This window comes from Canis lupus, chromosome 9 (genome assembly GCF_011100685.1).
Source record: "Canis lupus familiaris isolate Mischka breed German Shepherd chromosome 9, alternate assembly UU_Cfam_GSD_1.0, whole genome shotgun sequence".
Lineage (NCBI taxonomy): Eukaryota > Metazoa > Chordata > Mammalia > Carnivora > Canidae > Canis > Canis lupus.
Genome location: NC_049230.1, coordinates 54,330,719 through 54,352,613, shown reverse-complemented (window position 1 = coordinate 54,352,613; position 21,895 = coordinate 54,330,719). Strand labels below are relative to the sequence as shown.

Sequence of the window (21,895 nt, the reverse complement as noted above, 5' to 3'; positions counted from 1 at the left end):
AGAGTGGGGTCCCCTGAGGCAGTCGAAGTCCTAGGGAGCTGTCCACCCGACAGGCAGCACAGGGACAGGGCCTGGCCCAAGCAGTAACCACTGGGGGAGGGGGCAGGAGGGCTGCCCCCAAAACCTCATGGTCCCCAAAGGGAAAGGAGGAGAGGGCATAAGGCACCCAGGACTCCTTTTCTCCAGCCTTGGGGCAGAGCCTGGCTGAAAACTAAGCCCAGGGAGGGGCGTTAGGACACAATGACAAACAAGAGACACAGCCAGGCCCACACAGGGCTGCTGTCTTGCCTCCAAGCAGAGGCTGCACAAACCACTAGGAATAATGCATTAAATAACAACAAGCAGGCAGTGGGCCTGGAGGGCTGGTCCCAGGGGCCTAATCTCAGCGGGGGTCATAGGAGGGCTCCCGGAGCACCTGGAGTGCTAACTAGGTGAAGAGTGACATGACGGTGGATGGAGTCCCAGGGCACAGACAGAGCCTCAGAGAGGATCAGTGTGGCCGGGAGACTGTGGCCCTTGTCATGGAGGTGGCTAGATGTTCGGGGAGAGTTCCATAGAGCAGAATGAGGAGTCCAGACCCGCAGAGCTCCCTGGGCTGCCTGGAAGAGGGGGTGTGTGGGTGTGGGTGTGTCCCTTGCACTGAGTGTCCTGCCCTCCACTTGAGGCAAGGGGGGCACACATCCAGCCCCTGCAGTACCAGGAATGGCCAGGCCTGGCCATACCAGAGGATGATGGATGGAGGACCCCACCCATGGCTGGAAATCCGGCACTGCCCTCTCCACCTCTTGTTACTCTAGAACCCAGGATCAGACTCCGCCCCAAGGAGCAGGAAGCCAGGAGTCCTGGGCTCTTGGCTGGTGGGCAATGTCTGTACCCTGATGCCTGCTGAGGGCCAAGGAGGCCTTGTTGCGGCATCACGGAATCATTCGCACCCACTTCCCTCTTGGGTCCCGTCTGTCCTGTCCCAGGATGGGAAGGCAGGTCTGCTCAGCCTGTGCCAGGGAGTGGCTCCGCCAAAGCCTGATTCCAGGCAGCACCTGGGGGCAGAGCTTGGCCACCCGCAGCTCCGCTCCGAACCTCCCTGCACACCCTAGGCCACATGGCCTGTGGCCTTCCCATCAGTCCTTCCACCTACCCTTAGCCACTCCCCCACAGGTGGCTCATGACCTCATAAAGTCATGATTACAGTTAAGGGACAGACCTGAATCCAAACCCATTGATGACTGGCTGTGAGCTCTGGCAAGTGGCTCTGGCCTCTGTGTGCCTCACATCGTGTGCAAAATGAAGATAATAATGACAACGGCAGAGAAGCAATGGAGGTAAGGCCCTTAGTGAAGAAGTGGCCTGTCCCACCAGGGTCCCTTGCAGGGCTGAATTTCTGCCTCGGAATAATGAGGGGGCTGGGCAGCAGCCTCCAAAGTGCAAGAGTTAGCCTCGCCACCCTCTCTGCACTGGCCAGGCAGTGGTATGGCTCCCATTTAGCAGAGGAGAAAACCAAGGCTCAGAGACATGTGTTGGGTCCAGCCCTGCACAGCAGGAAGGTGGGGGATTGTGGGTTCGCACCCCTTGCCTCAGGAATTCTGTTCCCACTGCCCCTGCCCTCCAAATAAACAAACAAGTGCACAATGCCTCCGCCTCCAGGACGCCGTCCTCTCCCTCCCCAAACCCGCACAGTGACCCTGGGCCGGCCCTCTGCGCCCAGGAGGAGCTGCGTCCCGTCAGGCATCTCTGAGCTGTGCTTTCTCCGTGGTGGAGCACAAAGGAGGGGAGCCGGGCAGAGAAAGAGCCCGACAGGCGAGGAGCCGGCTCCGCGGGCGCTTTTCTCCCCGCTTTCTTCCTCTCCTGGCTCTTTGTTAAGCTCCCTTTCAGCTGAGCCCGCAGAGCCTGGGTGTTCCGAGCTGACAATAATTGCTGCGTCTAGACAGTGTCTGGTATGAGGCCTCCCTCTCCAGCGCCTCCCCGGCCTCCCCGAGGCTCCTTTCCCAGCCCTGCGGCCCAGCTCCACGCCCCCCATTTCCCATACCCCTTCTCCTCTCTGGCTGCCCCCCCAGGTCGCCCCTCCTGCTCAGACCTTCCCGGCTCCCTCTCCCCATCCCACCCTTGGGCGGGCACACACTCACCCCCTTCCCTCCCCTGAAATCCAGGGAACAGAGGCCAGTTGTGCATTTGGCTCCAGCTGGGAGACCTTGGGGGAGGCTATAGGTGCCCAGGAGCAGGAGGTCCCTCACTTTGCTGGGCTTGGGGCTGAGCTGGGAAGCTCTGGGATCCACCCCACCCCTGCCCTCCCCTCTCCATCCAGACCTAGATGGGAACCCAGAGGAATCTGAGTAGGAGGGACTTAGGAGAGGTGGCACTTCTTGGCACCTCCAACCACCAGACACGGATGGAGTGGTTTCAGGAGGTGTGAGGAGTGGGAAGTCGGATTTCACAAGTTCTAAGGTCTATTCCCACCCCAAGTCAGGTCAGCAGCTCTGGAAGATTCCCCAGGAGCCAGAGGTTCCTCACTGGTGTCAGAATTGAGGCCCTCTGGGTGTCAAGACCATAATAATAACATCCAACGTTTGCTCAGCCCTTTCCCTGCTCTGACCACTGTGCAAATTCTGTACAAACATTCATTTATTTAACCTCCCAACATTTATTTAATCTCACTAAGAGAGAGAGAGAGAAAGGGAATGAGCCTATTATTTACCATTTTACAGATGAGGAAACTGAGACCCAGGGAGGCTAAGTAGCGGTCACAGAGCCAGCGAATGGAGGAGCCCAGATTTGAAGCCACAGAAGCTGGCTCCAGCCCCAGTAATTACCAATGGTACAAACATTAAACGCTTACTGAATACCTGGGGCTGAGATGAGCACTTTACACCTCATGACACTGTTGGGTAGGATCCAGGGTTCTGTCCATTATACAGACTAAAAGAGCATGGCTGAGGGCTGCTGGGTGTGGCCAGATAGTGCAGAGAGGCCTGGTCATCCAGGATCTCTCCGTAAAAGGCTTGACAGGAAGTAGAAGCTTCTGTGCCATTTTCCACTTCTTCCCTCTGGGCCTTCTTGAGCACCTCCTGGGCATGCAGCTCTGGCCAGGCTGGAGCAGACAGAGGCCAAGGTGGGGCTCTGTCATCACAAGACCATGACTGGCAAGTCCGCCAGTTTCCATCTTGAGTGGAAATTATGATGATGCTCAAGGGGCACAGGGTCTCTGGGAGCCGAGGGGAGGGGCCCTAAATCCAAGAAGGCTTCTTGGAGGAGGTGGAATCAACATTGCCCAGGAGGATGAGTAAGACCTAGGCCTAGAAGGAAGGGAGAGGTGTTCCTGGCAGAGGGAATCACACGTAAGAAAGTCCCAAAGTGAGAGAGAAATGGGGTCAATTTCAGAGGACCCGGGAACCCTGAGCAGCTTCAGGCTGGACAGGAGTGGGGGTCAGGGAGGCGAGAGCCCGGCTGATAGGAGGGGCCTTGATCGCAAAGCCAGCTGGAAGCTGGTACTTATCCTAAGGCAGGCAGGCAGAGCCGTGATAATTGGGGATGTTGCAGGGGGCAGGCTGGGGGGAATGGAGAGGCCTGCCCCGTTATACAAAGATGGCCTCCCCTCATGTTGGGGACTGGCCTACAGGTGTGTCTTCCATGTCATTCCGGACATGGGAAGTGGTGGCCTGGAGGCGAGGGTAGCCTGGCGTGCTCCCCGAGGCAATGAGGCCAGGTACTGAATGGCCTTCAGAAAGAAGCAAGGTATAGGGAGCAGCAAAGGTTTGGTGGCTTAGGAAGAGGATTAATTGGGAAGATTAATCCAGAACCTTCACAGGATGGCTCAGAAGAGCACACTTGGAGGCAGGGAGGCCGAGAAGAGGTCACTGCCAAGTCGGTTTCCCTTCTCACCTCCACCCTCTCCTCCCTCTGCAGTCATTTTGATTCCGCACCGCCTCCCCCCTCCATGCGCTGCCTTGCACTCTGCCCCCACCCCCCACCCCCACCCCCACCAGCTGGAGTTGGAAGGAAGATGCAGACCATGGAGGGAAATGTCAGAACGCGCAAGCCCATGCTTGAACACCTCTCGTGGCCGCCAGGGGCTGACGCTGGCAGATCCACTGATGAGCTTGGAGCCTGCCACCTCTGGGTCTGCCTCAGAGCGACGCGGCCACGGGCCCGGGTCATCACATCTCCAGACTTGACTCGGAGTGCACAGCATAGGCCCAAGAGGGAGCTGGGGGCAAGCGGACATTGCACCTCCTGTCCGCAGATGGTGCAGTGCTGTGCTGCCCATCTGATGCTGGGGCTTCACACGCTGGGACAGCAGGAAAGTCGGGGCAGGCAGGGGACATAAAGCAGACGAGGAAGGTACGGTAGCCTACTGGTGTAGACCTGAATCACGCAGGCCTGTCATCTCTGACCCCAAACCCCTGGTTCGAGAACTCAGAATTTTCTCAGTTGTAGAAAGATGATATGACACATATACTGCCAATTTCCCAACACCCCCCAATGAGGTGTGGGGCAACTCGTGTAATCACACACATTAACATGTCCGCAGCAGAGCAGATGAACAAAGATGATGACTACTCACTCAATCCCAGTTCCTTGTCTTACCAATGAGGCCACGTGGTGCCCAGCTCCCAGGGTGGTCCTGAGAATTTGATGCCTCCCATGGTGCCAGCCGGCCTGAAAGTGCCTCAGACCCAGGTTCCTGTCCTGCCCCCCACCCTTTGCACTTGCTGCTCCTTTCCGGAATATCCCTCCCCAGACATCTCAGAAGATGGCTTTGTCACTTCCGCGAGGACTCAGCCAGGTTGCTCTTCCTTCCCAGCACCTGCCACCTGACCTAGAACTTAATCAAGGACTCCTTTATTTTTTTTTTAAGATTTTATTTATTTATTTATTCATAAGAGACACAGAGAGAGAGAGAGAGAGAGAGAGAGAGAGAGAGAGAGGCAGAGACACAGGCAGAGGGAGAGGGAGAAGCAGGCTCCGTGCAGGGAGCCCGACGTGGGACTTGATCCTCGGTCTCCAGGATCACGCCCTGGGCCAAAGGCAGCACTAAACCGCTGAGCCACCCGGGGCCGCCCAAGGACTCCTTTATTAATTGCCTTCTCTCTCTCTCTCTCCCTCCCTCTCCGTGGAGTGCGAGCTCCTCCAGGGTGGGTCTCTTTCCTGTTGCCCACTGGGTGCCAGCACCTACGACAATGTTGCACAGGGGCCCTCCCAGTCCCCGGCATGCACAACGGCCTGTTCAAGTGCCCTGCACATCAGACCAGCGCAGTAAAGCCTTGCTGGTACCATGGTCATTACTGATGTTATTGATGCTCTTGCTGTTTCTATTATTATCATCTTATTATGTTCCTGAGCTGATCCCAGACCTTGGTTCTCCAGCCTGTGAAATGGGCATCCTGGGGAACCAGGCTCCAGAAGCTCAGGGAAGCCTGGAGAGTGGGGTGGGGGGAGGCAGCAGTAGCTGCAGGAGAGACAAAGAATGCCGCCCGCCCACCTGGGGGAGCCTGCGCCCCTCACTGGAGAGAGAGGCCCAGGAGAAGCTCCGAGAACGCCAGCCCCAGCGCAAGAGGGGCTGCCAGAAGGCCATACATAATTCATTGCCAAATGGGACCGCGGGCGGCTCACTGCGCCGTGAGCTGGGGGCTCACTCTGCGCCTGGCACTTTGCTGACTGCTTCTCACACGTCGCCTCATTGCATCTTCGCGGGTTTGCAGGGTGCGATCCTGCCCCTCCCCCTGGCTCACCAAGAGGGGACCTGAGGTTCAGAGGATCGGGTGCCCGCTTGAGTCGCATAACTTCTCAGGGCCCAAGCTGGGCCTCGGGTTAGGAGACTGGGTTGCGATCCAGCAGCCCCAGTCACCGCGTCTCTGTGGAGGGCAGACGCAGCCCAGGGGAGGGCCTGGAGGGACACAGGAGAACGCTCACCCGCAGGGCAGGCAGGGGACAGGGTGGATGACAGAGGGGCTGTGAAAGGCTGGGGACAGGCATCGCGTCCCTGACCCACAGCCCACTTCCCTGTGTTCTCTTCCCCTTCAGTGACCATCAAGAGCACTAGCTCTGGACTTTCAAGGGCTCAGTTTGCTCAGCTGTACAATGGGAATGACAAGACCCACCCCCTGGGACTAGGAGCTCATGTAGATGGGAGCTGGCCCCAAAAGCGACATTGGCTCCAAAAGCAGCACCTGCCAAGGGGAAAAGCCAATCCCCAAAAGTTACGTATTCTGCGATTCTGTTCAGATAACATTTTTTGAAATAACATTTTAGCAATGTTGGACAGATTAGACATGGTTGGGGATTCAGGACAGCTGAATGGGGATGAAATGGGGTGTGGTTATAAAGGAACAGCAGCAGAGACTCTTGTGGTGATGGATCCTGACGCCGAGGGACACCCTGTGACAAAATTGTATGGAACTAAGTGCAGGTGCAAAGGAGGAGAAGCAGAAGGCTGAGTGAGCGGGGTGGGTTGTGTTGTGCCCATGCCCCAGCTGGGACATCAGCCTGTCGTTTTGCCACACTTTTCTGTTGGGGGCGACCAGGGGCAGGGTACCTGGGCTCTCTTGGCATCACTTCTCACACCTGCATCTCAATCTACAGTTAGCTCAATAAAAAAAATTATTTTTTTTATTTTTATTTTTTTAATAAAAAATTTTAATTAAAAAATATCATCTGCTGGGGCGCCGGGGTGGCTCAGTCAGTTGAATGTGTGCCTTCAGCTCAGGTCATGATCCCAGTGTCCTGGGATTGAGCCCCAAATCGGGCTCCCTGATCAGTGGAGAGTCTGCTTCTCTCTCTCCCTCTGTGATCTCTCTCACTTTCTCTCAAATAAATAAATAAATACAATCTTTTTTTTTTTTTTTTAATGTCATCTGGGGATCCCTGGGTGGCTCAGCAGTTTAGCACCTGCTTTGGGCCCAAGGCATGATCCTGGAGTTCCGAGATCGAGTCCCACATCGGGCTCCCTGCATGGAGCCTGCTTCTCCCTCTGCCTGTGTCTCTGCCTCTCTCTCTCTCTCTCTCTCTCTCTGTGTGTGTGTGTCTCATGAATGAATAAATAAATAAAATCTAAAAAAATAAAATAAAATAAAAAATGTCACCTGCCTCTGCCTCAAAAGGGTTAAGTGAGTTACTGTGTGCAGTTCTCCCCATCACAGCATCCAGACCAGGCCAGGGACTAGGGGGCATTTGCCTGGCAGCTAGAGTTTTCCTCACTGAATTATTCTTCCTGCCTCACTCAGAGTATCCCCAGTCTTCACTCCAGAATGTTCCTGCCCTCTTCCACCTTCCCATAGACAAGAATTCAATACCGCCCCATGAGACTCTAGAATAGATTCTGGAGGAGGACAAGGAAGGCCTTTGTCATCAGTCTCCTGTCTGCATGCGGCGGGGAAACCCAGCCATGCTCAGAGGCGTTCAATCAGGATTGTGAGAACCATGACCTCCACTCCCATGACCCCCTGGGTCTCCTGCCTCTGGGACAGTTAGGGGCAGATCAAAGCATGTTGAGTTTCAGGCAAGTGGGTCCTAGACCTAGCCAAGCTCTGTCTCACTGAGTAATTCTAGACAATCATTATCCTCTCTTTGGTACTTAACTTCCTCATTTGAGGCACAAAGGAATTGGGCTAGATTATACTGAGCAGTCTCCAGGGCCCGTGATGCTGGCCAAAGAGGACTTTCTGTCTCATTCCGTGTGACTGGACAAGAAGAACTTGGCCCCAGGCCTTCCATCCCCTCCTGCATGTGACCTTGGGCCCTCCCTGCCTTTCAGCATCAGTACAGCCAGAGGGTCACACAGCGTGGGTCGTTAAGTCACTCAACAAACATCCACTGTGTCCTCTCTATGCCAAACACTGGCACAGACATTGGTGGAAAAAAAAAAAGTCGGGAAAAAAATACTGTTCTTGCTTTCATAGAACTTGCAGTCTAGAATGCCACAATTAAATCAAAAATCACAATCGAGGGATCCCTGGGTGGCGCAGCGGTTTGGCGCCTGCCTTTGGCCCAGGGCGCGATCCTGGAGACCCGGGATCGAATCCCACGTCGGGCTCCCGGTGCATGGAGCCTGCTTCTCCCTCTGCCTATGTCTCTGCCTCTCTCTCTCTCTCTGTGACTATCATAAATAAATAAAAATTTTAAAAAAAAATCACAATCGAGATTATACAGAGAAGGACAGTGCTCAGTTGGGACGGTGTGCTTAGGGGCCTCGTGAGGGCTTCCCTGAGAAGTGGCAATTAAGTGGAGGTCTGAGCGAGGAAGTAATGCTAAGCCAATGGGGTGGCCATGGTAGTGGCAGCAGGAACTGGGGGCCGGTGCAGACACACCCTGGGGTGTGAGAGATCATGATTCAGAAAGAACCATGGGCAGCAGGTACAGGTATGAGGCAAGCATGGGAGGCAACAGTGTCGGGCTGAGGAGCCTCATCTCCATCTCAGACAGAAGGGATCCTCTGAGATGCATTACGCAGGGGAATCACCAGTTTGGATCTGTGTCTTGAAAATCTCCTGTTTACCGAGAGGAAAAGGGGATCTCTCACGGGCCGACACTGATGCGTTGAATAGTTTTTACCGTGGTGTTACTTAAACATGTACCAACATAAAATGAGGCATAAATTCCTTGTAGCTCTTAGACAACCATAAGACCAAGACACATTGATCAAATACAAAATCAATTCAAATCAGATTAATTTTATGTGATTTAGTATGTCTTTTGTTTGAAACCCTGTCACCAGCTCCAGTAAGAACATGGCCCAACTACTGTGGTTCTGAGTTTGTGGGGCAGTGCAGATTGGCCTTGTAAATCAGTAAGACCTAGGCAGACAATTCAAGAGGGAAGACATGGGGGAACGGGGAAGAAATGCTTGAATTAAAGTACGAGAGAATATCCAAATGATCAACAAACACATGAGAAGGTGCTCAGCTTCATGACTCATCGGAAGGGACACAAGTTAGGACCACAGGGAGCTACCACCTCAGATTCCAGCACAGCTTCGGGGAGGGGGACCCACAGTACCAAGTGTTGGTGGGCCAGATGAGCAACCAGAAAGCCTCGTGGCCGGTGGGAATGTGAATTGGTCAAACCACCGTGGGAAGCGTGCACTAGGTCTACTCCAGCTGAGCACGCCCTGCCCTCTAACGCAGCACTTCCGCTTCTAGGCACAGATCCAACAGAAGCACATCCGTGCGTTCACCAAAGGACGTGACCTGCAATATTCACCATGGCACTATTGGTAATAGTCCTAAATGGAGTGAACCCAACTGTCCTGCAGCTGTAGAAAAAAATGAAGGATAAATGAATTGCAAACTATCCGCGTGGTAGACAACTGTCCAGCTTTCAAGATGCATGATCTATAACTATAAGCCACAATATAGACAAAGCTCACAAACATCCTGTGCAAAAGATGTCTTATATACAGATGACAGAAACAGGTACAACTGGTTAGGCATCATGGTAGATGTTAGGCATCATGGTAGATGGAGATTAGGCATCATGTGTTAGGCATCATGGTAGATGGAGATTACCTTCATGAGGAGGTGGGGTAGTGACCAGGGATTCGGAGGAGGAGGAGACCATTGGACTGGACAGTGGAGGAAGTTGCTAGAAACAGCACGTTGGTCCTCAAAGCTCTGAATTCAATTGAAAGGCCAGAGATGGGGTGCGGTGGGGTGGGGAGGGAGGGACCAAGAGGTACAGCCCGGGATCCCCCAGCCTCCTTTCCTTACCCACAAGGACCACCAAACTAGCAAGCAGTAGCCCAGGCCTATAGAGCCCACCCTGGCCTGACAGAGCCTAAGGCACCTTGTCCTCCTTCAACCCCATGACATTGCCTTGCTGTTCTGTACCACAACTGTTGACCAGAGATGCTTTGGCTTGGCGGTGGGAGCCAAGGATAAGGGAGGGGCTGACCCTATAGGCCAGAAAGTGGGAGCTCCTCCAGGGGAGAGGCCTTGCAGGCAGTGCTGGGACACTGGACACTGGTAAGCAGCTTCCAGGGGAGGAGTGGGCGCCGGGCAACATGAGGCGGCCACATTGGCACAAGCTGCCGACCCTGGCCAGCCTCAGGCAAGCTCGGCTCCAGCCCTGGCTTTGATCATCCATTTGTTTGTGCCTTCACCTCCCCTGCCCTGCTGCTTTAGAGCGAGTAAAGGGGGGAGGGCCATTCCCTGCCCCTGAAAAGTGGACAAATAACCCACACGCAGCTGCCAGTGAGGAGGGCCTTGCCTGTCTGCATGAAGCTGGTGTTCCACAAAGGCCAGGTGGATGAATGCTCAGCAGGGCGGGATGCTGTGTGGATGGCTGACTGGGGCCTCCCCACAGGAAGCTCACTGACAGGCTTCCCAGAAAATGGGATTGTAAAATCAGACTCAGAGTTTTTGCTTAAGAAGCACCCACTGTGGGCCAGGCACGGGGCTCAGAGCTCTGATGCACAAGCTCATTTAATCCTCCCATTTACAGACCCTGAACTCACACAAGACTATTTTTAAAACCAAGTCTGACAGTATCTGCCTTTCCGTTGGAGTGTCTAGTCCTTTTACATTAAATGTACTCGTCGTAGTAGGTAGGTTTACATCTAGCCTCTTGCTATTTATCATCTATTTGTTCCTTCTCTTCTCCGTGCCTCTTTCACTGCCTTCTGTTGGGTTAATCAAGTATTTATAAATATTCCATTCTGTCTTTGTTTACTTTTTTAGCTATACCTCTTTATATCTTTGGTTGCTCTAGGAGGGGCTACAATATGTATTCTTAAATTATCACCATTTACCTTCTGGTAATAAAACATTACTTCATATATTCTGTAAGAACTTTACAAAAGTAGAATTTTATTTTTGCCTCTCCTGTCTTTTGTATTATTGTGGTCATATATTTTACTTTTATATGTAATAAATCCCAGAATGCACTGATATTTTTGCTTTAAGGAGTCCATTATTTTTAAAGAAGTTCAGAAAAGAAAAATTGTCTTATGTACCCACTTATGTCTTTAACATTACCGGAGCTATTTTTTTTCCCCTGTCAATCTGAAATTCTATCTGGTAAATAATTTCCCTTAAACCTAATATGAGGGCATCTGGGTGGCTCAGTTGGTTAAACATGATTGTTTAATCATGTAATTGGAGTCCCAGGGAAGAAGTTGGTTAAAACTCTTGATTTTAGCTCAGGTCACGAACTCAGGGCTATGAGATGGAGCCCTGCATTGAGCTCCACACTGGGCATGGTGCCTGCTTAAGATCTCTCTCTCTCTCTCTCTCTCCCCCCCCCCATAGTCCCTCCTCACCTCTCTCCCTCTCTAAAAAATAAAAATAAAAAAATAAGTAAAATGCTTAGGAAAAACCCTAAACCTTTCTTTGGCATTTCTTTGTTTTTAAAATAGGCTCCACACCCAGTGTGGAGCCCAACGTGGGGCTTGAACTCACGACCCTGAGATCAAGACTTACGCTGAGATCAAAAGTTGACACTTAACCAACTGAACCACCCACATAGCACTGGCATTTCTTATCATACAGGTCTCCTGGCAACAAATTCTCTACTTTTATTTACCCAAGAATTTAAAATCTTTTTCCATTTGGAAAGATATTTCACTGAGCATTCTAATAGATTTTTTTCCCTTTCATCATTTTTGAGGTGTTGCTCCATTGTCTTCTGACTTACATTGTTTTTATGAGAAGTCTGTTGTCTCTTACATCATTGTTCATTGCATAATTGTCTTGGTTCTTTGGTTTGTTTCTTTTCTTCTCTTCTCTTTTCTTTTTTTTCCAGCTGCTTCCCAGATTCTCTCTTGATTGCTGGTTTTCAGCAGTCTGGCCATGGTGTGCCTAAGTACAGTCTTCTTTGTCATTATCATGATTAGGGTTTACTGAACATCCTTGACTGTTTTTTCAAACAGAACATTCTCAGCCAATATTTTTTCATCACCTACTTCTTTTCTGCCCTATTATCTGACTCTTCTCCCCTGGGACTCCAATTACATGTGTGTTAAGACTGCTCAATCCCATCCCACAGATTATTGAGATTCTGTTCATTTTTGTCATTTTTTTCTTCATGCTTCAGTGTGGGTAATTTCTATTGACCTGTACTTAAAGATTTTATTTATTTATTTGAGAGAGAGAAAGAGATGGAGACAGGGCACAAGGGGAGGAGCAGAGGGAAAAAGCAGACTCCCTGCTAAACAGGGAGCCTGACTCAGAGCTCAATCCCAGGACCCTTGAAATCATGATCTGAACCAAAGGCAACCACTTAACCAACTGAACCACCCAGGTGCCCCTATTGACCTGCCTTTAAATTTATTGGTCCTTGGGGCACCTGGGTGGTTCAGTTGGTTAAGCATCTGACTTTTGGTTTCAGCTCAGTCGTGATCTCAGGGTCGTGAGATTGAGCTCTGAATTGGGCTATGTGCTCAGTGGGGAGTCTGCTCAAGATTCTCTCTCTCCTTCTCCCTCTTCCCCCTGCACCATACACTCTCTCTCTCTCTCTCAAAATAGACAAATACATCTTTAAAAAATTTTAATTTTAATTTTAAACTTGTCTTTTTAAATTGGGTCTAGCCCATCCAGGGGATGTTTATATGGCTTTTAATCCCATCCAGTGAACATTTGACTTTTGAGATATTGATTTTATAGTTTAGAATTTGATCTGATGCTTTAAAAAAAAAGTTTCCTTATCTCCTTTTTATGTCCTGCTCCAAAAAAAGATATGAAGTCCTAAGCCCCAGGACCTCATAATATGACCTTATTTGAAAATAGGGTCATTACAGATGTAATTAGTAAAATGAGGCCACACTGGAGTAAGGTGAGTCCTCAATCCAGTAAGACCGGTGTCCTTGTAAGAAAAGGAGAGAGGGGCACCTGGGGGACTCAGTCAGTTGAGCGTCTGCCTTTGGCTCAGGTCATGATCTTAGGGTACTGGGATCGAACCCCATATAGACTCCCTGCTCAGCGGGAGTCTCCTTCTCTCTCTTCCTCTCCCCCTCCTCACCCCCTTCATGCTCTCTCTTTCTCTCTCTCTCTCTCTCTCTCCCTCTCTCTCAAATAAATAAGATCTTAAAAAGAGAAAGAAAGAAAAGAAGAGAGACCAAGAAAATACCATGTGAAGAGGGAGGTTAGGATTGGAGTGATGCACACACAAGCCAAGGAACATCAGGGATTATCAGCCTCACCAGACGCTAGGAGACAGGCATGGAATAGATTGTTCCTCAGGGCCTTCAGAAGGAACTAACCCTGGCCAACACCTAAATTTCAGACTTCTAGCCTCTGGATATGTGAGAGAATAAATTTTTTTTTCTTTTTTTTCTTAAGATTTTATTCATTTACTCATGAAAGACACACACAGAGAGAGAGGCAGAGACACAGGCAGAGGGAGAAGCAGGCTCCACAGAGGGAGCCTGATGTGGGACTCGATCCCAGAACCCCAGGATCACACCCTGGGCCAAAGGCAGGTGCCAAACCGTTGAGCCACCCAAGGACCTCCCAAGAGAATAAATTTCTGAGAGAATAAACCATCCAATCTGAGGTACTTTGTTCTGGCAGCTCTAGGAAACTAATGTACTACTAAAATTTCTCATGTCTTCATCCATTATAATTGCCTTTTCCCATAGACTTTTTTTAAAAAGATTTTATTTATTTATTTATGAGAGACACAGAGGGGCAGAGGGAGAAGCAGACCCCTTGTGGGGAGCCCATGCAGGACGCAATACTAGGCCAGGATCATGACCTGAGCCGAAGGCAGATGCTCAACCACTGAGCCACTCAGGTATCCCTCCCATAGACTCTTTAACAAATGTATCATAAGGACTTAAAAGTTTGCTTACTAGGGCATCTGGGTAGCACAGCATTTGGTTGAGTGTCTGAATCTCAGTTTTGGCTCAGGCCATGATCTCAAGGTTGTGGGATTGAGCCAGATATCAGGCTCCACTCGGCACAGAGTATACTTAGGATTCTCTCTCCCTCTCCCTGCCCCACCTGCTTGTGTGCTCACTCTTTCTTTCTCTCTCTCAAATAACTAAATAAATCTTTAAATTTAAGGAAAAAATTAAATAAAAGTTTACTTACTAGTTCCAACATATGTTTTTTTTTTTAAGATTTCATTTATTTATTCATGAGAGACACAGAGAGTGAGGCAGAGACACAGGCAGAGGGAGAAGCAGGCTTCCTGCCAGGATCCCAGTACAGGACTCAATCCCAGGATCTGGTGATAATGACCTGAGCTGAAGGCAGATGCTCAACCACTGAGCCACCCAGGTGCCCCTCTGGGTTGTCTTTGATCTGTTTCTACTGACTTAAAAAAAAATTGTCTATGTGTCACATTTTCCTGTCTCATCCCATATCTAGCAATTTTTAAATTTATGCTGGTCATTGTGTGATACAATGTAGAAATTCTGGATTGTGTTATCTTCCTCTGAAGAATTTTGTATATTGTCCTATTAAATTTTTGGCCCTTTACCTTGATTTTGTAGAGGCTTGGTGTTAGACTTCGTTAGGACAGGTTTACTTCTAAGTCATTGTCTCCCAGGATCTCACTGAAAAGCCTTGTGTTTAACAAACCACTCTAACTTGATGAAATCTGAACTAGGAAATGTGTTTCCTCAATGCCAACCAGCTACAGAAATCTCTGCTCAGCATTTTCAGTCCTCCAGCTGTGTTTTCTCCTTAGTGTCAGAACCCATGCCAGAGTCAGCCAAGGACTTAGGGGAGTTTTCTCCCTAAGTGGCTCTCTTTTCTGGGATTTTTCTCTCTCAATTTCCAGCTCTCTAGAGGCTCTAAACTCCAATTTCCTACTCTTCAGCTAATAAGATTTTTGATTTCTGTTTGTGTTCTACTCCCCTATGCACTATATAAACTGGAGAATGCCTTCAGGGGAAAGGCCAGATAAATGTGTCTCTCACCGTATGGTTTCCTTTTCTCAAGGGTCATATCTCCTCCAGTTTCTGTCTGCTTTTGGTCACTCTCTAGTAGTTCCAAACAGATGTGTTTTATATATTTGTCCAGATTTTATCATTGTTACCAGCAGAAGGTTAATCTGATATAAGTACTCTTCCACTATCAGCAAGTCTGTGCTTTGTAAATCATTACAGTATATTGCCTAAGACTTATAAGTTAATGCTCATGTTAGGTCTAGTTTTAGGCTTGACATTGGAAGTAATATGGTTTTGTTGTGGTCTGGAGCCAGCTACTCCCAATGTTGAGTCTTGACCCTGATACTTTGTTGAACAGAGTCCTTTATCTCACTGAGGTTCAGTGGCCTCACTTGTATAACAAGAATAACAGTCTCTGTCTTGCAGGATGAGGAATGGAAATATCCTGAGTGAAAGTCCAGCACCATACATGCATGCAATAAAGTGCTCAGTAAATGGGAGCTGTTATTTTTTTTATATAAATTTTTATTTATTTATGATAGTCACACACACAGAGAGAGAGAGAGAGGCAGAGACACAGGCAGAGGGAGAAGCAGGCTCCATGCACCAGGAGCCTGATGTGGGATTCGATCCCGGGTCTCCAGGATCACGCCCTGGGCCAAAGGCAGGTGCCAAACCGCTGCGCCACCCAGAGATCCCGGGAGCTGTTATTAACAGTGAATTACATCATTCTCTTCTTATAAGATCTCCAAATGACATGACCATCAGCTAGACTCAATATTGGCCTTGAGTAAGTTCCCACCCTATTCTGTTAATAGATTTTATTGCTCTTCAATTTTTTTTATTTTTTATTTTTATTTATTTATGATAGTCACACAGAGAGAGAGAGAGGCAGAGACATAGGCAGAGGGAGAAGCAGGCTCCGTGCACCGGGAGCCCGATGTGGGATTCGATCCCGGGTCTCCAGGATCGCGCCCTGGGCCAAAGGCAGGCGCTAAACCGCTGCGCCACCCAGGGATCCCTGTTAATAGATTTTAAAGTACAAGCTGATGTCCACGAGTTTGGTCTTCACAGTCAAGTCAAGGGTGCATCTGCTGAGTACAAGGAGGGACTCGGCACCCTCTACGATGGAGTGAACCACACCTTCTGCACCGTAGAAAGTCTCCATTTAGATCACCAGTAAGGGCTCCTGCTAGCTCATATCTGGCCAAGTCAGGTCCTCATTGAATGTGATGTGCTAGGCTGGGTGACACTTACTCACCAGGCTTAAACAACAACCCAAGTAGGTAGAAATCAATACACTTGGTATTTATGGGGAAGATGTTCTTTGAAGTAGCTCAGGCCACTGACACAGCAGCCAAAACAAGTAGCTTGGCAGAGGGGCCCATTGTCTTTAGGCAGAGCTGTGGGAGCGAAGGCTGCATTCTGGATCAGTTGTGTGGCTTGGGCAAGTCCCTGCCCCTCTCTGAACTTCCTCCTACTAAGAGGTGACCTCTGGGGTTCCTCTCACCATGGGATCAGATCCTTAGTCATGGACTTACCTCCAGCATGCCAAGTGAGGTTGGGCACCCTGCTTCAAACAAACAAACAAACAAACAAACAAACAAAACAATCAAAATCTCTCTGATTCAGCTTCCCTATATATAACATGGGGTGCACATGCCCAACACCCTGTTCTGTACCAGGCTATCATGGGGCCCTTAAAAATAAAGTACTATGAAGTTCGGAATAAAAAGTATATATTCCACCCCAAATCTAGAGCCTTCCATTGTGCTGGGCAAACTCAACAGTCTTTATAAGGGCAAGCAGGGGAGATGGAGCCAGCCCCTCTTGGGGAAAAAAATGAGAGCTTTCAAAGAGAGACAAATAACTTGCAATTTAAATGCATAAGAGACCAGGCTGTGCCACCACATATGCAGATTGATGCAAATGATATGCAAATGGCCTAGAGTCAGCCTGGGTTTGCCAATGTCCTTTGCCAAGTAGCCAGTTATGGGGTTCAGCCAGGACTGGTCTATGCCAGAAGCTCACATCTGGGGCCCAGAGGCCTTGGGGTGAATGTTTGGTTGCACTTCCTCCAGAAAGCTTTCCAGGACCTAGCAGGATGCAGCCCCTCCCTTCTCTCCTCAGGGCTTGGAGCCTACCTCCAGATTCTCTACAAGGGTGACACCCTCTCTCCTTTCAGACTGTGAGCTCTTGAGCACAGGGCATCCTTCTCACTCACCACCACACCCCCAGACCGTGCAGCACCCAGCACCTAGCAGACACTCAGGGGTTGCAGGCTGAACGAATACAGGAAGGCAGAATGAGTTAATTTCTTTTTTTTTAAGGTTTAATTTATTCATTTATTATTAGAAAGAGAGAGAGAGAGTTCAAGCAAGCAGGGAGAGGGGCAGAAGTAGAGGGAGAATCTTGAGCAGACTTCCCCCTGAGCTTGGGAGCCCAACACGGGGCTTGATCTCATGACCCTGAGATTGTGACCTGAGCTGAAATCATCAGTGGGATGCTTAACTGACTGAGCCAGCCACACACAGCCTCTGGGAGAGTTAATTTCTAAGTTAATTTCTTGCTTAACCCAAGAAGAGGCTGAGCCCTCATCAGAGGCTTTGAGTGCTGTCACCCAACAATTCAGCATCAGTACCCTGTTACCAATGAAGATTAAGGGATTGAAGTTTGCAAGTGATTTACCCAATTTGTGAATTAGAAAAGGTTCCACTTGGTTGATATGAGAACATCCTTACCCTCTCTCTTTCATTCTGTCATCCTTTCTGGGGTGGGCCCAGACTTTACCTAGAAGTGGTGTACAAGAAGTATTGGTTGACAACTGAATGAATGCATGAATGCATTATGAACAAACAAACAAGGTGTCAGCTAGCTTTCCAGAAACTGTCCATAAGCCATATCCCATTCTATGCACCACTCTGACGTTCAGCTGCTGATCTTTGTCTATTGTTGTAGCAGTTATAAATTTTATTTTTTAATTAAAAGATTTTATTTATTTATTTGACAGAGAGAGAGAGCACAAGCAGGGGGAGTGGCAGGCAGAGGGAGAGGGAGAAGCAGGCTCCCCATGGACCGGGAAGCCTGACATGGGACGCCATCCCAGAACCCCAGGATCACGACCTGAACAGAAGACAGACACTCAACCGAGCCACTCAGGCGCCCAGCAATTCTGAATTTTCTTTGATGCAATGAAGTGGACAGTCCTGACTCTCTGACGAGTCAGAGTGTGCCACCTCAAGTGGATGCTTTTCTTTTTCTTTTAAAAAATATTTTATTTATTTATTTGAGAGAGCACAAGAGAGATCACAGAGGGAGATGGAGAGGAGGAAACAATCCCTATTGAGCAAAGAGCCTGATGCGGGGCTCAATCCCAGGACCCAAGATTATGATCTGAGCCAAAGGCAGATGTTTAACCAACAGAGGCACCCAGGCACCCCTAGTGGATGCTCTTCTGCCTAAGGTCTTTTCCCAAGGGCTCCTGAAGCCACTAGCACATCTTAGAAGTGTGGGAGAGTAAAGGTCCCCCCAGCAACCTCCTGCAATGGAGGCCTGGAGCTAGTGGACAGATGCTCCCACCTCTCAGCTTCTGGATGACAATTCTGGGAGGCATTCTGTATGCTTCCAGAGTTCCTGGTTGAATAAGATTCTCCTTTGCCTACAGCAGGACAGGATACCCACATCATTCCTCTTCCAAGCCTGGCCCTGCTTTCCTGCCTCCTGAGGTCACTTAACTCAGACTCTGCTTCCAAGGGACCCCGAGTTAGGACAGAGTCAGTTCTTAAAATCTGGTTGCATTCATGGCTGTGCATCTCATGAAGAGGATATACATGCGAAGGTAGAAAATAGATGGAGAACGGCAGATGACTTGCCTTCACAGCCAAAGTGAACTGTTTCATTTAGAAGCCAATACCAAGTGGTGTTGAACAAACACTCATTCATTCATTCATTCATTCAGCATAGAATTCTTGCCCTCCTGCTCTGTGCAGGATATAACAGACAAGGCCCTGCTCTTGCACCACTAGCAACCAATAGAAATAGGACTCAAGGGACGCCTGGGTAGCTCAGTGGTTGAGCATCTGCCTTCAGTTTAGGGTGTGATCCCGGAATCCCAGGAACAAGTCCCACATCAGGCTCCCTGCATGGAGCCTGCTTCTCCCTCTGCCTGTGTCTCTGCCTCTCTCTCATGAAAAAAAAAAAAAAAAATCTTAAAAAAAAATAAAAAGAAATAGGACTCAAGTCACAAATGCAAACCACATAGGTAATTTAAAATTTTCTGGCAGCTTCATTAAAACAAAGTAAAAAGAAACTGGTGGAATTCATTCTAATAATATTTGTATTTAACCTAATATACCCAAAATATTATGATTTTGACATGTCACAAATATTACAATTATTACTGGGATTTTTTTTCCATACTTTGAAGTCTTTGAAAGCTGTCATGTGTTTTACACTTAAGGCACATCTAAATTCAGACCAGCCACATTTTAAGTTCTCACTCAGTGGCAATAGGTGGCTAGTGAGTGGCTGCTCTGCTGGAATAGTGCAGCCTGGACCCTGGCCTGGTGTGACTTTGAGCAAGTCCCTTCAGAGTATGTCTTCGTCAGAGAGAGATTTCAGAGAGAAAGTGCTTTGTAAACACTGTGAGCCAGTGGTTGCAACCGTTTCATCCATTTACACAGGTTTGGGGAATCACGCACCCAGTTTTCCTTGTGGAAAGAGATCTCCCTTTTCCAAACTTGGGGCACGAATCCCCAGTCACCCAGGGGAGGAGGAGGGTAGATTTGGAGGAGGAGTCAGTGACCAAGTCCCTCTTCCCCTCCTCCCCCAGATAGAGCAGCGCTGCTCTTGGGAGGGCTAATAAGAGACCATTTTATACCAAATGACCTGCCACCTCCCTATTAAAATGCCAGATAGTTCTGCTCCTACGGTGCAAGGCTGGTGTCTGCCAGGCAGGAGGATGGCTACGATTTGGTTTAGTGATGGGGCTTTAACAGCTGCTTTAATTTTGTAAAAATCTAAAGTCGGCATTTGGAGCTGGTTGTGTGGGAATGCTAACTGGCTCATTCACACATTAGACACACATTTACCAAACGCCTCGCATGTTTGCACTGTTACCGTGAGGATGCTGGAGATACAGAGAAAAAACAACAGGGCCTGGCCCAGGGAGTGCAAGTCTAGTGAGGGAGGCTGGACAACAAGCAAGCAGACACAGCAAAGCTGGTGAGAGGTGGAATCAACACGGTCAAAGAAGGCTGGGGGAGAGCTTGTGAATAGATGTGTGGCTGGAGGGCAGGGTGCTGAGGCGCCCTAGCTGGACATCAGGCGGTACCCACGGTAGGTTGAGTCCAGCCCAGGATAGGTCTTGAATGTTCCCTGAGATCCTGCTCTGAACAGCAGGACTGCCACAGCAACTCTGACTCAGTTTTGCTGTGGCCTTTGGCAAAATCACCAATTAGGTAATTAGGTGAAAACATGGCAATTGGATTTCATTTTCTGGACATTCATAGGCCTCTACTGATGCTCTGCTCTGAGGTATTCAGAGATGCAAAAGAGGTTGGAAACAAACAAAAAACACAGGACTCCATTTCTAGCAGAATGGTGAGTTACACAGTGGAAAACCATCCTGCTACAAATACTACTTGGATATGGTGGCTAAAATATAACAAATATCCTCCTAAATGCACGGCTGAGCTTGCCAGAAAGGAAGGGACCTCCCCAGGGATAAAAACAAAGAAGTAGCTGAAAACCAGAGCGAGAATCAGGAAGGCTGGTGCTGGCTGCTGTGTCGCACCAGGCGGGCAGGGCTGTGGGTCTTAGCAGCCTGAGGATTGGATTTTACGGTCCCCGTGGGGACAAGAAATAAGGCTTTGGGCTCTGCAAAGCAGGGAGTTGTAAATGAGACCCACCTCCAAGCCAGACTCTTCTGAGTTATTTTCTCAGTGAAAAGGTAGATGAGGATCAAAAACAAACAAATAAAAAGAAACCCACTCCCTGCTCAGACAGATCACCATGAAGCTGCTCTGCAACTGCCTGGGCTTCGGATGGGACACAGGCATCTCTGGGAATTTGTAACCACAGACTTAGCCTCAAGGTATTTGGGATTTAAATTTACACTACCCTGCTTCCCGGTGTGTTCTGGAGACCCTACCCTGAAAGCAAGAACTTAATATCTACAGGGGTCTCTGGCTGGAGATGCCCTGTGCACAAGGCAGAAACAAATGTGAATACTCACTAGACACTAGAGGGCCTTGACTTTCACTCAAGCTCACCCCACTGACAAAGGTCCCCACAGATGAGCTCACAAAGAAAAAATTACAAACAATAGCAGTAATAAGAGAAGGTCAGTGATAAAACCATCAGTAGGTTTGGACACCCTCCCCCCTCCCAATCCTGCCACAACCTCACATGATAGATCCAAGAGCTAGAGACTACAAAACAGCTGTGATTAAAATGACTAAGAAGTTCTGGGAAATATCAAAAAGAATTAAATATCATGAAAAAAAAGAGCCAGAGTTTCTGATTAGATGAAGCAGATCAAACACAGGCATTTGTCACTGTTCCCTCCTGAAACTCCTTTAAAATGTCAGAAAAGGAATTCTTAACATACTACAATGGCAAAGAAAATGGGATAATTTTGAAATTGGAAAGTAGATCAATGAATGGGAACCAACTTAATGGATATGAAAAATGGAGTTCTAAACCAGCAGTGAGGAGAGTGCAGAACCCCTCAAAGGCTCAGGAATTGAGTACCAAGTACTACTGGCAGCAGAGGTGAAAGGGAAGATTGAACCACAAGGAATTTGTTGAAAGACAGTTTATAGAGTAGTTGGTAACCTTAGAGCCCACCCTCCAAGGTGACTGTCTCTGTCATATCCCAACAATTCCAACAGAAAACAGATGGTTTATTCCCCAGAGTGGGTAAAACCAAAGGACTCTACTGCAGAAAAGTGAACCCAGCTGGGGGAAATGAATGAGAAAATGGGGAATGAATGAAAGTCTTCACATTGAGTACTGACACTCCCAACTGGCAACCAGGCTTAGAATGAACTTCCAGGTAGGAGATTAAAAGAAAAC

At 48.9% G+C, this 21,895-nt stretch overlaps 1 long non-coding RNA gene across 5 annotated transcripts in view; it reads right to left on the bottom strand.

The window, feature by feature from the left end:
- The window catches only part of LOC102151699, a 90,996-nt gene that overhangs the window by 42,553 nt on the left and 26,548 nt on the right, over positions 1 to 21,895 (bottom strand). The window lies entirely within an intron of this gene.